At 48.0% G+C, this 14670-nt stretch overlaps 1 long non-coding RNA gene across 1 annotated transcript; it reads left to right on the top strand.

Annotated features, from left to right (window-relative positions):
- Window positions 1-11339: 11339 nt before the first annotated feature.
- On the top strand, window positions 11340-13368 carry LOC135322462 (uncharacterized). Its single transcript, XR_010383030.1, has 3 exons — window positions 11340-11571; window positions 12370-12528; window positions 12812-13368. It is a non-coding gene; the product is annotated as an uncharacterized LOC135322462 (long non-coding RNA).
- The last annotated feature ends 1302 nt before the right edge of the window (window positions 13369-14670 follow it).

Consider the following 14670-nt stretch of genomic DNA (forward strand, 5'->3'; position numbering starts at 1 on the left):
CGCCATCCGCTTATCTTCCTCCAGAGAGTACTCATCACCCTGGGCTTCAAAATATTTCTACAAACAATTGATCAAATATATTCTGTCTGGCCCCCCCTCAGAGGTAACCAGGCAGCCAGGGCAGCAATAGACACGAGAAACAGCACAAACAGGTCACGGGAGAGGCTCCAAAACAGCTGTACTCAATGTGCCCAAAATGTATAAAAGTATGTCTGAAAACTAATGCCATAAAAAGGTAATAGAGGAAATTTTTTAAAGAACTTATTAGAAACCATAGAAGTAAAAAGTATAATAACCGAAATTAAGATCTCCATGAATGGGTTTAAAGGCAAATTAGATCAGAGACAAGGCAAGGAGATCTGTTGTCACCACTCTTATTCGAGATGCTGCTGGAAGTTCTAACCAGTGCAAATAAGGCAAGAAATGGAAATAAAAGGCACATAGATGGAAAAAGGAAACTAAAAATGTCCCTATTTGCAGAGGATATGATTGCTTCCAAAAAAAAAAAAAAAAAAGTCAAGGAAGCTACAAAAAAGGCTTCTAGAACCAGTAAGTGAGTTTACAAGATCACAGGATACCTGGTTAGGTCCTTGGATTGTCCAGGAAGAAAGAAAGTACCAAATAATATTAGGATACGTTAAGAATGCATTTTTTAATCTTTAGGAGAATCATTGAAGTAATAGTAAAAGAAGAAATAACTTCCAAGCTAATATAAAGAGAAACATAGAATGACAAAATGTACTTATCCAAAAGAAGGCATGACAAAAAAAAAAAAAAAAAGAGAGAGAGAGAGAAATAAGACAAAAAAGCACATAATACTTAAAACCAAATATTTTAGTAATCACATTAAATATAAACGAATGAAATGGTCTTAAATTAAAAGATTAAGATTATCAGATTGGATTTAAGCCCTCCCTCCAAAATCAACTATATATTATTCATAAGAGATATATACAATATTAGGACTTACAAAAAAGTGAAAATAAAAGGATGGGGAAAAGGATACTATGCAAGTACTAACCCCCCAAAAGCTGGTGTAACTATAGTAATATCAGATAAATTAGAGTTACAGACAAGAAGATTTAGCAAAGATATAGGATAACATTTCATGATGATAAAGAGCCAACTCAATAGGAAAACCTTATTAAATTTGTATGCACTTAATAACACATAGCCTCAAAATACATAAAGCAAAAACTGATAGAACTAAGGAAAGGAAGACAAAACCACAGTCATAGTAGGAGACTTTAAGACAGCTCTGTTTACAACAGGTAGGACGATCAGATGGAAAATCAGTAAGAATATGGAAGAATTGAACATGATTAAGAAATTTGCCAAATGGACATACATAGAACAATGCATCCAACAAATATAAAAATTTTTTCCAAGCACAGAATCTTTGTGAAAAGTTGCCATATACTGGATAACTAAGCAAGTTTCAACTAACCTCAAAGGACATTATTTGACCACAGTGCCACTAAGATAGAAAACTATGAAGAGAAAGAATAACTAGCAAAGTCTTACTTGTTTGCAAAACAGATAGCCTACAGTCAAAGAAAAACTCATGATGCAATTAGGAAATATTTGAGCACAAAAGAAATTATGCATATTAAAACTTGTGTGATGCAGTTAAATCAGTGCTTGGAGGGAAATTTAAGCTTAAGAGCACATATTAGTAAAGAAATCAAAGGAAGTCTAAAGAAATTAAGAGAGATACTGTGTCCATGGCTTAAACAACAGCATGGTAAAGACATCAGTTCTCCCCAAACTGATATACAAATTTAACTGACTGAAAACTAATGATTTAGCCATACTTCCCACCAATTAAATATAGGATAGTCAAATAAACACAAAGTAAAAGTAAAGAACACTGAAGAGGAACACAAAACTAATGCAAAAAACAAACATAACAGGCAATCAGCAAAGCAAAGTGCTGATTCCTTGGGGAAAAAATTAATAAAATCGATAACTTCTTGGCAAAAGTCATCAAGGAAAAAAAAAGACAACACGAATTCCCAACATCAGAAATTAAAAAGAAGATACCAGAACACAGCCAGAAAACAGTAAAAAATAAAAGAAGACTATTATGAAAAAATTATATCTAAAACATTTGAAGATGGAAAAGAAATGAACTGTTTTCTTTAAAAGTTCAAGTTCCCAAAACTGAGACCAGAAAAAGAGAAATCTGAAGCACCCTTTAATTATTAAACAAATTGAATCTTTCCCACTAAGAAAACCCCAGGCCTTGCGAATTCAACTACACATATGAGGAAGAAGTAATGCCAGTCTTACACAGGCGCTTCTAGAGAACAGGGGAAAGAGTATAATGTGAATATAAAAAAGAATAAAATGACCTCAGCTCATTTTAAGAGGCCAGAATGACCAATTACTGATACCAAAACCTGACAAAGTGAGTCTCAGTCATCAATACAGATGCAAAAATTTTAATCAGAAGAAAGCAAACGAAATCCAGCCTGACCTCATCAGGTGTATCGCCGAAGCGTCAGGTTGGTTTAACATCGGAAAACAATAAACAGAACCCACAGCCCTAGCATATTAAAGAGAAAAATATATGATCCCTTCAACAGACACAGAAAAAAATAGAAAATTCAACTCAAGTTTTAAAATGCTTGACAAGCTGGGTGGACAAGGGAGCTTTCTTAAAGCAGACAAAAGACACCTATGAAAACTTACAGAAAACATCCTGCAAGTCTTAATGCTTGAACTACTGGGCAAGCCCATGACATCTGCTGTCAGCACTTCAGTCCAATGTTGAATATGAACCCCTGGCAGCACTGTAAGGTAAAGACAGGGAATAAAGAGTGTAAGAGTGGAAATGAAATGGAAGAAATTAAAATGTTACCTCTCAAGATGATAGGATTGTTTAGGTAAAAAATCAAAAATAATCTAATTTAAATAAACCCAGTGGCTAAGCATAAAAAAAATATATGTATCTCATTCAAGCAAGGTGAGAACCCCCTCCCACATAGCGCCCAGGATCTAGGCATCCTCCTGTTCCCCATCAGCTCATCTCGTGGGCTCCAGGGTCGCCATGACAAGGAAGGACAGAGCATAAGGGAAACTCACCAGTCCTTCAGCGCTTTGGCTCAGAAGTAATAGGTGTCCCTTACACTCATATTTCATTGTTCGGAACCAGCCACGTGGCCCCACCTAACTCCCTGGGGACTGGGCAGTGCTGTCTTCCTGTGGTGCCCCAAATATCCAAGTCACGCTCATGCTTTCTCCAACTGCTGTGGGTCCCTGAATCTGGCTTGAAATCTCGGATCTTAGAGCAAGTGGCCTGCATGTGCCCTCCAGAGGGTCTACACCCACCTCTTCCAGGTCTGGGGATCTATGAACTGAAACAGACATCATCGGCCTCCTATACAGACCCAGAGTTCCCTGATGGAGCAGGTTAGGAGAGCCGCAGCCAACACTTCCGTGTGGAAATGGGGAGAGCAGAGGTAGGGCCACTGCCCTGCAGCAATGCCGAAACCCTGCTGCTGGCCCCCACCGTCGGGGGTGCAGGTTTCTTGATTAGGCTCCTCTGGGAGGAAGCCCCTTGTTCTTTGTTCCCCCTCGCCCTTGATGTCACCCTGTCATCCTCTGAAGTGGACATGGGAGAACACGCCATCTTTGGGAATCATAAAACTCTCAGCTGCTGCCTGCTCGTGGACGACTGGGGACTCAAGGCTTGTTTTAAGTCATAAACAGTCAAAGCCTTATTTTAGACCAAGTTTTGGGTTTCTTTCACAACACAATTTCCTTGAAAAATCACTAAGCCTCTGATCTGTTTGTTTCCAGTGAGTTCTATCTTCCACGCCAAGAGTTCTTTTGGAAATATTGATCTCCACTTTGCTTATCTGCCTTTTTGCCCCCAAGTCTTACTCACAATACAGTGACAACTACCTTGAGTCTATTGGGACCTTTTTTAATCTGCTTTTTGCCCCACGGTAGTTTGAGTCTTTGCTGTTCAATGGCTTTCTCAACCCTGTACCAAGTTATTTTGGGCTTTCCAATATCACTAAGCCCCTAATTTCTGGAATTTCTTGGTTCTCTTTATTTCTGCTTACAAATTAGCCACTTCCTTCCTGAATTCACATCTTCGTTGCAAATCTTGTTGCAGGTAGTCAACAGCCAAGACAGACTTAGGACAAATACCCTGCTTTCTTGCCTCCTGTTTTAGTGTTGCACATTCAGTCAGCTTGTAAATGAATGCAGACTGATTGAAGTAAATGTGTTAGCATTTATAACCTGGCTTGCCAACCCCCAGCCTGCAGTATCAGTTTCCTTGGCGCCAACCACCAGCCACAAAGCTAATGCCCTGTACTTTAGCTTTAAAATGCAGCACCATCAATTATTAGCCAGGACAGGATAGACTCTGCTGGGTTCAAAACAAAGGGTTATTTATCCCTCAGGCAAAGATGATGCTATCAGGCAAGGCTCCAGGGAAATGCTCTTCCACAGAGTGACTCAGGGATCCAACCGCTTTCATCCTGTGTCTCCACCGTGTCCACACTGAGCCTCCCTGTGCTAAATGCCACTGAAAGGGACCTAGCAAGATAAAGGAGTCACTCTTCATCCCCTCGTCCCAGAAATAGTGTCATAAATCATCTTCCCAAACACCCCCCAAATGGAAACATGTTATAAAGACACTACGATTGAGTCCTAATATGCTGTTGGCATGGAAACAGATTAGAATGTGGAAATACACATGAGTATGAAGCAGAGCAGGACCCTGCGGGGCCTTCCCCGGACGCTACCCCCACCACATCCTCCACCTGCCTCTTGTCTGTAAAAGCTTTAGCCAAAGAATAAGTTTAATTAGAGAAATAAGAAAATACAGAAACAGAGGGAAATAGTCAAGCAAAACAACAATAATAGTTAAATCATTAAACAAAGTCAAGGACCTCTAGCTCCAACCCCAGGGCTAGAGATCATATTCTGAGCCCCGTCCGTTGAGCTGCTTTGCAGGAACCCCGCCCCAGGTGGAAGGAGTTACCTACAGGATGACCAGGCAGCAGCCATGACGGAAGCAATCAAGACGACGCTGCTCAGACCATCAATGACTGAGACGGGTGTCAGAGCTGACCGTGCTGTTCTGCATGTGGCCCCTCCATTTGCCTGTGCCCTCCTGAGACTCCCCTTTAAAATGTCCCGCCCACTGATTGTCGGGGATGGGAGCTGTCCTTTGGACAGGAGTCTGCCCTCCCCACCCCCACCCCCACCCTCACCCAGGCTGCCAGCTTCCGAATAAAGCAAACTTTCCTTTCTACCAACAGGTGCCTCTCTCTGTATTGGCTTTTGAGCAGTGAGTAGCCAGACCTGAGTTTCAGTAACAAGCATACGTGATAATTTAACAAACGTATGGGGGAGGGGAGCAAAGTGAAATAATGACACTGCTTTACATCAGATGAGCAAAAAACTTAATCTATAAATCTGTCATTAGCAGCTGTACAGGAAAAGGGCACGCCTATGCACTGATGCTAGAAATGAGAGTTATTATAATGGTTGATGAAAGCAACCTGAAAATATCTTTTAACATTAAAAATGCATACATCCTTGGACCTGGCATGGATGGGATGGAATTCCTTGTTGAATAGAAATGGAATGATGCTTACCAACAAGGGGACAGAATCAGTGGTGTCCGAAGTGAGAAACAACCCACTCTCCAGGAAAAAGAATGCATATATATGTGCGTGTGCCTGTATTTATCATAAAATGTATTATCATAAATTACGTGCGGCACAAAATTTACAAATAATAATAAAATATACAACACCTTTTATTGTAAATATTATGTAGGCAACTGATTCTCACAGAATGTTTTCTGTAGATTTTTGTCAAACTCTGGTACCTATAGCCAACCTATAGCTGGAAGCCATGAACCAGTGTGGGTCCAACATGAATGTCCACCAATAGTTCCATTTTTGTTGAAGAATAAGATGAAAAGGGAAAGAAGAAGACGTCTGTTGAAGCTTCACTCATTTATCAATGGCCCGAGTGCCCTCTTGGTTGGATTGAATCACAGTTTTCAAATCCTGGAAGAATGGTTCCTGGCTTTTTTCCTGCTGGTCCCATGCAATAGCTGCCGACAGAACTCACTTTTAAGTTGAATTTGCATTATTAATGTTAATGCTTCCTAAGTCAAGACAATCAACAAAACAATCAATCAAGCCCTGATTCGCCACACGTACCACTTTCTGGGGTGCATGTGTTTTCACCACGGCCAGCTTTCAAACCACCCACATGACACATCAGATCACAGGCTTGGGAAAAGTTGCACAGAAGCCGGCATCGTGTTGTGTTTTGCAATAGATGTAAATCACCTGGAGCATCAATAATAGTAAAATAAGGAGGAAGTGATTAGTTCTGAGTATTAATTACCTTTGTTTTTATTTATGCTTTGGGAGGGGGAGAAAATTAGGTTTATTTATTTATTATTTTTAGAAGAGGCACTGGGGACTGAGCCCAGCACCTTGTGCATGCTAAGCATGTGCCCTACCACTGAGCTGTACCCTCCTCCCCTGTTACCTGTGTTTTTAGTATAATGTATGTATTTAATTATGTTTATAGAATTTAATTTTTTTTTTTACCAGCTGCATTTAATAACTGGCTTAGAAAATTCCTGAAACCTTCCCAATCGGCTTTCACGAGCCAGTACGTGCGGGCTCCAGAACACCCCGGGGATGGCTGACTGCATCCAGCAGCCACACGGTGGAATTTTTATGCAACTGTTTAACAGAACGAATTGGAGTTCTACAGCGGATTTAGAGGGATTTTCCCAAAGCGTTGTTGAATAAGAAAGAGCAAATTACAGACAAGAGAATATAACATTGACCACATTTTGGTAACAGAAAGCCGTCCTTCCCAGCCGCCCCGCCAAACGGCAACACGTCTCTATATGTGTGTGCACGTCCTAATAAATGCTGCCCTGAGTATTCAGAAGAAAAAGGCAGCATGATTTGGGGACACGGAGTGGGAAGTGTGGGAAGGAGAAAAGGGGGCCAAGCAAAACAGGAAAATAGAACCCAAAGAAGGCCGAGAAAACAAACCACGCATATGCTAACACATTTCGGCATTCGTGTCTAATATATGCCCGTACGTGCTCATGCCCCTAAAACACATTTCACAGCCTTCAGCTGGACAGCTATTTAGGCCATTTATTATTGTATAACAAATCACTCCAAAAGTTAGTAGCTGAAAATATCGACAAGCATTTACTAGGACCGTTCTGGGGGTTGAGCGTGTGGGTCTCCTGCTCCGAGGGGTGTCGGCTTGGGGGCTGGGGTGGTGGGGCATCAGCACGACGTCCGTCGCGGGGCTGGCGGGGGGCGGGGGGGCCGGCTCTGAGCCGGGAGCTCAGCTGGGGCTGCGAGGTGGGGAGCTCAGTTCTGCTCCACAGGGGCCTCTGCACGCGGCCGCTTGGGCTCCCTCACAGCAGGGCGACTGGGCACCAAGAAGAAGCGAGTGAGGGCGAGCGGAGGATGTGATGTTTGTTAGAGGAGGCACGGGAAGTCCTTGCAAAATTTTGAGCCAAAGAGCGGTGTGCTCTAGCTTAATGTTTTTTAAAGGATTAATCTGACGGCTTTGCTGAGAACAGACTGTAGGGGGGCACGGATGAAGGTGGCTCACATCAGGAGGGAAGCAGTGGGGGTGGTGAGAAGTGGTCAGACCCTGGATGCATTTGGGAGGTAGGGCCAAAATGATCTCCTGACAGATTGGAAAGTGGGGTGTGAGAGAAAGGGGTCACCACAGATGAATGCAAGGCTCTTAGCCTGAGCAGCTGAAGGACCAGGCTGACGCCAGCTGACAAGGAGGCTGGGAAGAGATTGGATGTTCAGTGGTGGACGTGTTGAGCTTCAAAAGAGGTGGCTTTGACCTCCGAGTGAAACTGTCACGGAGGCAGCTGGAAAACTATGAGAGATCCAATAGGAGGGACTGGAGGTGTAACGTGGGAGACACTGTCATCTCGGGTTTTAAAGCCACCAGGCAGGATGGGGCAGGATGAGGCAACAAGAGGTTAATAAAAGGAGACAGTCCAAGGACTGAACACTGAACATGTTCAAGGTCAAGGAGACAGAGAGGACCAGCAAAGGAGTGAGGAGGCACTGCAGGAGGGCACGCAGGGTCCTGGAAGCCAGGCGGGGAGGGCAGCCAGGACAGAGGGCCCTATCGGCAGAGTCGGATGCAGCTGGTGGGTCAGGATGCTGAGGTCTGACCCCCAACATTGAATTTCGGCTTTCAGGGTGGGGGGTGCTGACTTCATTTAGAGCAGCTTCTGGGAATCTGTGGTGTGAAAACCCTGTTTGGAGGGGATTGGGGGGACTGAAGAAAGATGGGGAGGAGTTTTGCTTTTTCAAGGAGCTTTGCTATCGAGAGGGGGAAGGAGACAGCAGGGGAGGCCAGAAGAAGTGGGAGAGGAAAACTTCCTTGAAGGTGGGAGAAATAGCTGGGGCGTGAATGCTGGCGCTAACAGTCGGGAAAACTCTGGCTGATCACCCCTCCTGAGCCCCGCACTGATGGGCAGGGGCCAAGTGCGAGGCAGGCACTGAACAGACCTGGCCCGGCCCGTGCAGCCTCGACTGTAATGGGTCTTTCCAGCCATCGGCACCCCAGCCTCACTTCATCGGCCCCCACTCCTCCCCACCCTGCCCACCCACTCCCAGAGGCTCAGCGCTCAGACGGGTCCCTGTCGGGAGCAGCTCGTGTCCTTTTAAAAGACCATCCTGCTTACACTCGGAGCCCCACCTTCCCATTAATCGCCTTGGAAAATAACCAAGCGGCTGGCAAATGTATTCAAGCCAAACCCCAGTGCGGGAGGCGGCAAGACGTGACATGAAGAGGAATCTGCGATGGAGCCCGAGAGGCAGGGCCAGACGGGCTCTCGTTAGAAAAGTCTATTTGTGGCTCCCAGTCTAATTTCTGAATATGGTAATGAATAAATATTGGTCTTTCCTTTTCCATCTGGGTGGTTCAACCAAATAGATGCTGCCACCTCTTGTTTCGGGAACTGTGGAGAGACTGGGGCCAGAGGGGGGACGAGTGTCGCCCAGCATCTCACAGCAGGATGTGGGGGGCACTGGAAGGTCGGAGCCCCTGGGGCGGGAGCTACAGTTGCCCTCAGCTTGAGCTCTGCCTCCTGCTCTGCCTTCCCACGCACCCTGACAAGGGCTCATCCAACTACTGCTTGAATACCACCAATGACAGGGCGTTCACTACTGCCAAGCAGTTCATTCCACTGTTAGAGGGTATAGAATGTTAGATTTTGTTTTCCTTTGCAAAACTTCTTTTTTTGAATTCCTTTCATGGGCTGAGCACTGTTCTAGACACAGAGTGAAGTGAATAAGACCAAGGGGCCCTGCCCTTAGTGGAGAGACAAACAGGAACCCGCACAGACAGCAGAAGGAAGGGAGGGAGGAAGTACCTGCCAGGGCTGAGCAAGGCAGAGACCAGAGGGCGGTGTGACTAGTGACAAACGCAGAGACTCTGGGCAGATAAGGGATTGGCAGTGGGGCTGCTCCACCTTAGTGACCAGGAGCCGAGATAGCTAAGCTGAGAACGGGGTCCAGAAGGAGGCGCGTGTGCAGATACCTGGTAGGAAGCACTGTGGATAGAGGGATGTAGCGTGGGGATCCAGCTGCCCTCTGAGGATGGGAGGGACCACCCCCAAGGAAGGTAGCCATCCTCCATGTCCTCACTGGGAGAGGGTCCATCCCAGGAGCTGTTCCTCCTTCTCGAGCCTTGAGGGGGCTAGATGGGTATGTGCTACCCCCAGGCAGTGCCCTCCCCATCAGACCACCTCCCCGCTGTCCCCTCCCCCACCCACTGTGGCCTCCACCTTGCTCTGAGTGGTGCTGGGAGGGAGCGGGATGCGGGCTCAGAGCGGAGGGTCTGGCTGCTCCCCATGCCAGGGGAACCTCCGTCCTGCCAGTCCTGGAGGCCCCAGACTTATTCTGTTTATTGGACTGTGTTGCAGCGCCTCCTGGCACTAAACCCAAGTCCACCTCCTCTGCCTCATCCCTGCCCCAGCCCTGCCCTCCAGGCCCACGTGACTACTTCCCCTGCCCAGGGACAGCCCCTCAGAGGCCTGAAGATGGCCAATCCCCTCCTTCCTGGGCCTTTCCCAAGATGGTAGTGGGCTGAAGAGAGTCCCCAAAAGTATGCCCACATCTTGAATCCCAGCACCTGTGAGTGAGCCCTGATTCGGAAACAGGGTCTTTGTGATTATGATGACATCAGCCTGGAAGTAGGGTGAGCCCCAACCCAACGGCTGGCGTCCTTAAAAGAGAAAAGAGAGAGATCTGAGGCCCGGACACAGAAGGGACCCCGAGGGGGAGCCCCTGTGACAGCAGAGGCAGAGCTGGAGTGGTGCAGTCACAAACCACGTGACACCGAGGGTTGCCGGGAGCCCCCAGAAGCTGGGAGAGAATCATGGGATGGAGTCCCCATCAAAGCTTCCAGAAGGAACCAGCCCTGCCTGCACCCTGATCTTAGTCTCCAGCCTCCAGACTGTGAGACAGTGAGTTTCAGCTGTGTTGAGCGCCCAGTGTGTGGTGGCTCGAACAGCAGCCCAAGGGAACTCCCACAAAGTCTGACAGCCGCTCAGGAGACAAGAGCCCGTGAATAGTGTGGAATGCATAGATGAGGGGCTGGCCCGGGGAGGGCAGAGCAGCCCTCACCCTGTGCCTTCTCTTCTCATTAACTCCGCAAGAATCTGGTCACAGCCCCCGAGTCCCACGCCGGGGTGTCACACTTGAGCCTCCTGGCTCAGTTATGCTGTGTGGCCCAGGGCAAGTTACCACCCTCTCTGGGCTCCTGCCAAACAAGTGCCTGCCCAACCCCCATTTCAGGTTATCACGAGGATTCAAAATGATACTTGCGAGGCCCGCACGCAGCTAGGAGCTGGCACGTTGTAGGAGCTCAGGGAGCTGCCACTAAATACAGACCCCTCAAGGCACCTGCAATCTCCACAGCAGGTGACCAAAACGGCTCGTGCCGACTGGGGGTGTTTTTGCCTGAAGCTGGTGTTTTCTGTGTGTAATTTTATTCTTATCAACAGAGGCAGCCTGGAAAATGTGTAGCTAAGTGTGTTTAAAGGATTTTACACTTGCTGAAGATTTTCCTAAAAAAACACTCACAAATCAAAGGGAGACATCCTTTGTCAAACCACACATCCTGGCGGGAGGCTGGAGGCACCGGTCACTGCCACCCTGTCCTGCAGGGCTCACCAGCTTGGTCCATCTTGGGCCAGAACCTCTCGACAGTCCCATCTGCTCTCCAAGTCCCCATCTCCTCCAGGGTCCCCAGCTCTGGTCTCACATAAGCCGTGCCTGCTTCACACGCATCTCAGACTCGGTGGCCAAGTTCACGAGCAGCGTGAGATGGTGTCAGCCACCGAGCACCGTGGAGTCGTGCGTGTGACTTCCAGTCTGGGTCACCAAAGGCCACCAGCTTCCTCTTGGGACACTCAGAGCCCCGCTCTCCTGCCATGAGAAGCCCAAGGCACAGAGAACATCCAGGGACATGGTCCATCAGCAGCGCCAGCTGAGCCCAGCCTGGACCAGACAGGTGAGTGAGTGATTCCGGCCACCCCAGCCTCCGGAGCCTTCCTCTGAGGCCTCAGACCCTGGCAGCAGAGCTGAGCTAAATTCCTCATCCATAGAAGCCAGAAGCATAAGAAATGGGGAAGTTTCCAGGCAGCCACAGAAGCTGGAAGGGAGGAAGTTGTTATTAATAGTATCCCCACCCATTACAAGAGGAAGCATTGACTTAGAAAGCTCCAGCCCCTCCCCCAAGGTCATGGGCAAACAAAGGGCAGAGGCAGGGTTTGACTGAAGGTTGGGGTAACCAGCACGCCCCCAAGACCTGTTCCACAGTGTCCCTGTTACTCTCTCAGCGGGTCCTCACTGACCGCCCCCACACCCACATGTGCAGGCAGGGGGCGCCCAGCAAGGAGGCAGACACATCCCCTGTACGTGGTGCTCACAGAGTGAGGACTCAGGCTGCATAAAAGAGGTCAAGGCACAGTTGTCAGGTGCAGCGTGAGTTCAAGGTCAAAGCGGGAAGTGACTGCTGTGGCCCAGAGATGGCAGGAGTCAGGGAACCTAGAACGTGCAACAAGGAAGTAAATCCCGGCCATCCTTCCATCCTGCCCGGCAGCGGCCATCCAAGGCCGGGGGGGCCTTCTCTGCTTCTCCACTTCTCACTGGCTTCCTGTCTTTGGCCAGTCAGTCCCTGCTTAGCATCGCCTGTGAGAGAAGACAGATGTTTCCTCAAAGCCATCTCCCTATCGAAATGGTGGATGAACCAGGAAGGTCCATGAGTTTCCGCTTCTTTGTGACCTGGAGTTCTGGTTCTGAAACTCAGCTGCGTGTTGGAATCACCTGGGCAGACTCCAGACCTCCCAGTGTCTAAACTGCACCTGGACCAGGGACTGAGAACATCGTGGGGGGGACCCGGGACCAGGCGAATCCAACGGGATCACCAGGAGCTTGCCAGCAATGCAGCGTCTGCATTAACGCCCAGGTGAGTTACGCACAGGTATGGTCTGAGCAGCAAGAACATGTGCCTGGTGTGTAATATACAACCCAAGGTTTCCGGGTCCTACCTGTGGTCACTTACCCACGATGCGCTGCCTGTCCCTGTGGGCCCTGAGTGGTGGAGGGGCCCTGGCTGGTGGGCCGTGCTGACCACCACTGCCCAGATTTTGACAACCAGGGCAGATAAGACAGAGCAATTGAGCCCTGGGCCCAGGTAGTCTGAACAAGGCACCTGTGTCGCCAATGATTAGGCTCTTGTCTCGTTGCAGAAAGAATTCAGAGACGAGACGCGGAGGTCAAGAAAGTTAAGTGAGATTATATGGTATTTTCTTTCTCTTTCTGGCTTACTTCACTTAGAATGACAATCTTCAGGCCCATCCATGTTGCTGCGAACGACATTGTTTTATTTCTGTGTGTGACTGAGTAGCGTTCTATTGTTTAAACACACCACAACTTCTTTACCCAGTCGTCTGTCGATGGACATTTAGGCTGTTTCCACGTCTTGGCTGTTGCATATAGTGCTTCTGTGAACACTGGGGTGCATGTATCCTTTTGAATTTGACTTCCCTCCGGATGTATGCCCCAGAGTAGGATTGCTTGATCATATGGTAAGTCTATTTTTAGTTTTTTGAGGAATCTCCATACTGTTTTCCATAATGGTACTCACAGACATAGTAAAAAATCTTATGGTTACCAGGGGGAAAGGGAGTGGGAAAGGATAAATTTGGGAGCTTGAGATTTGTAAATACTAACCACTATATATAAAAATAGATTAAAAAAACAAATTTCTTCTGTAGAGCACAGGGAACTATATTCAACATCTTGTAATAACCTTTAATGAAAAAGAATATGAAAATGAATATATGCATGTATATGCATGACTGGGACACTGTGCTGCACACCAGAAATTGATACATTGTAACTGACTGTACTTCAATAAAAAGAAGAAAGAAAATAAAGTGAGGATTTATTAAGTGTTGGAGAGCACGCTCCCAAGAGGAGAGCAGGCAGGCTCAGGGGAGCAGCTGCCCTGAGTCTCTTCGGCAAGCTGGTTCCACGGGGTGTAAAAATGAATGGGCGGAATACTCACCGGGGAGGGAAGGGCTTGGGGTCCTATTCCCTGATCTCCACCCAGCTCCTTCCCGAGGGGAGGAGGGATTTTTGTCCTTATTCAGTCTGGGTGGGAAGGGTCATGGCGTCAGTGCCTGACGGGCACTTCTGATCTGCAAGGCTGATTTTATTGAAATGAAGGCATAATGAGCAAAAGCTACATTCGGACACGGGGGATCCCCACCTTTTCCCACATTTTCCACCTTTCTTTGTCGGCCTCCAGGCCACTTGTCACCCCAAAATGCGTGATTTCTTTTCAGCTTGGAGGTTCCTGCTTCTCCTTCTCTGCCCAAAGGACCCCTGTTGTTCACATGATGTGGGGTTTCCTGCCCTTTGGCCTGTGTCCCCCTTTCTTTGCCCGTTCCTGACATTCGGCCTGCATCCCCCTCTCTCTGCTCATATCTAGCTGTCTGCCTGCTCTGACACCTGGGCCAGGGTGCTCACCCGGCCCGTTAGGAGTACCTGATTCCTACCTTACCCAGGGATGCTGAAACCCTGTGCAGACCCCCCAAAAGGTGGGTGCCCTCCCTCTGCTCACACCTCTCAGGAAGCCCCTGCCATCCTTGCCCTGCCTTGCCTTTAGAAGTTCTGCCTGATACCAGCACAGAATCTGCCTCCTGCCTCCTGGCCAGGGACACCAGGGGGCCTCTGCCTCCCACAGGCAAGCATGTGGGGCCTTCCTCTATGTGAGGCTGTTGGTTCCTCTGCACCAGGCTCTTGCCTCCTTCAGCCTGGGCCCTCAGGCCAACTCCTCCCCTCCAGAACGGCTGCCTTGGCCCACTCTGTCCCCCGGACAGGTCTTCTCCCCCAGAACAGCCAGGGCCACGTGTTCGAGGAGATTCCATCTCCCCTGCACACTGAGCGCTAATTTTGTCCTTGAGGAGCCCTTTGTTGGTGGCACATGCTGCTGTGACCGGGAAGGTTATCTCTGGGTACACGCTGACCATTCCCCATCATCTGTCTGGATCAGGAGCTGCTTTGCATTCACGCATTTATACATACATAATATATGTATTAA

Source organism: Camelus dromedarius, chromosome 11 (genome assembly GCF_036321535.1).
Source record: "Camelus dromedarius isolate mCamDro1 chromosome 11, mCamDro1.pat, whole genome shotgun sequence".
Classification (NCBI taxonomy): domain Eukaryota; kingdom Metazoa; phylum Chordata; class Mammalia; order Artiodactyla; family Camelidae; genus Camelus; species Camelus dromedarius.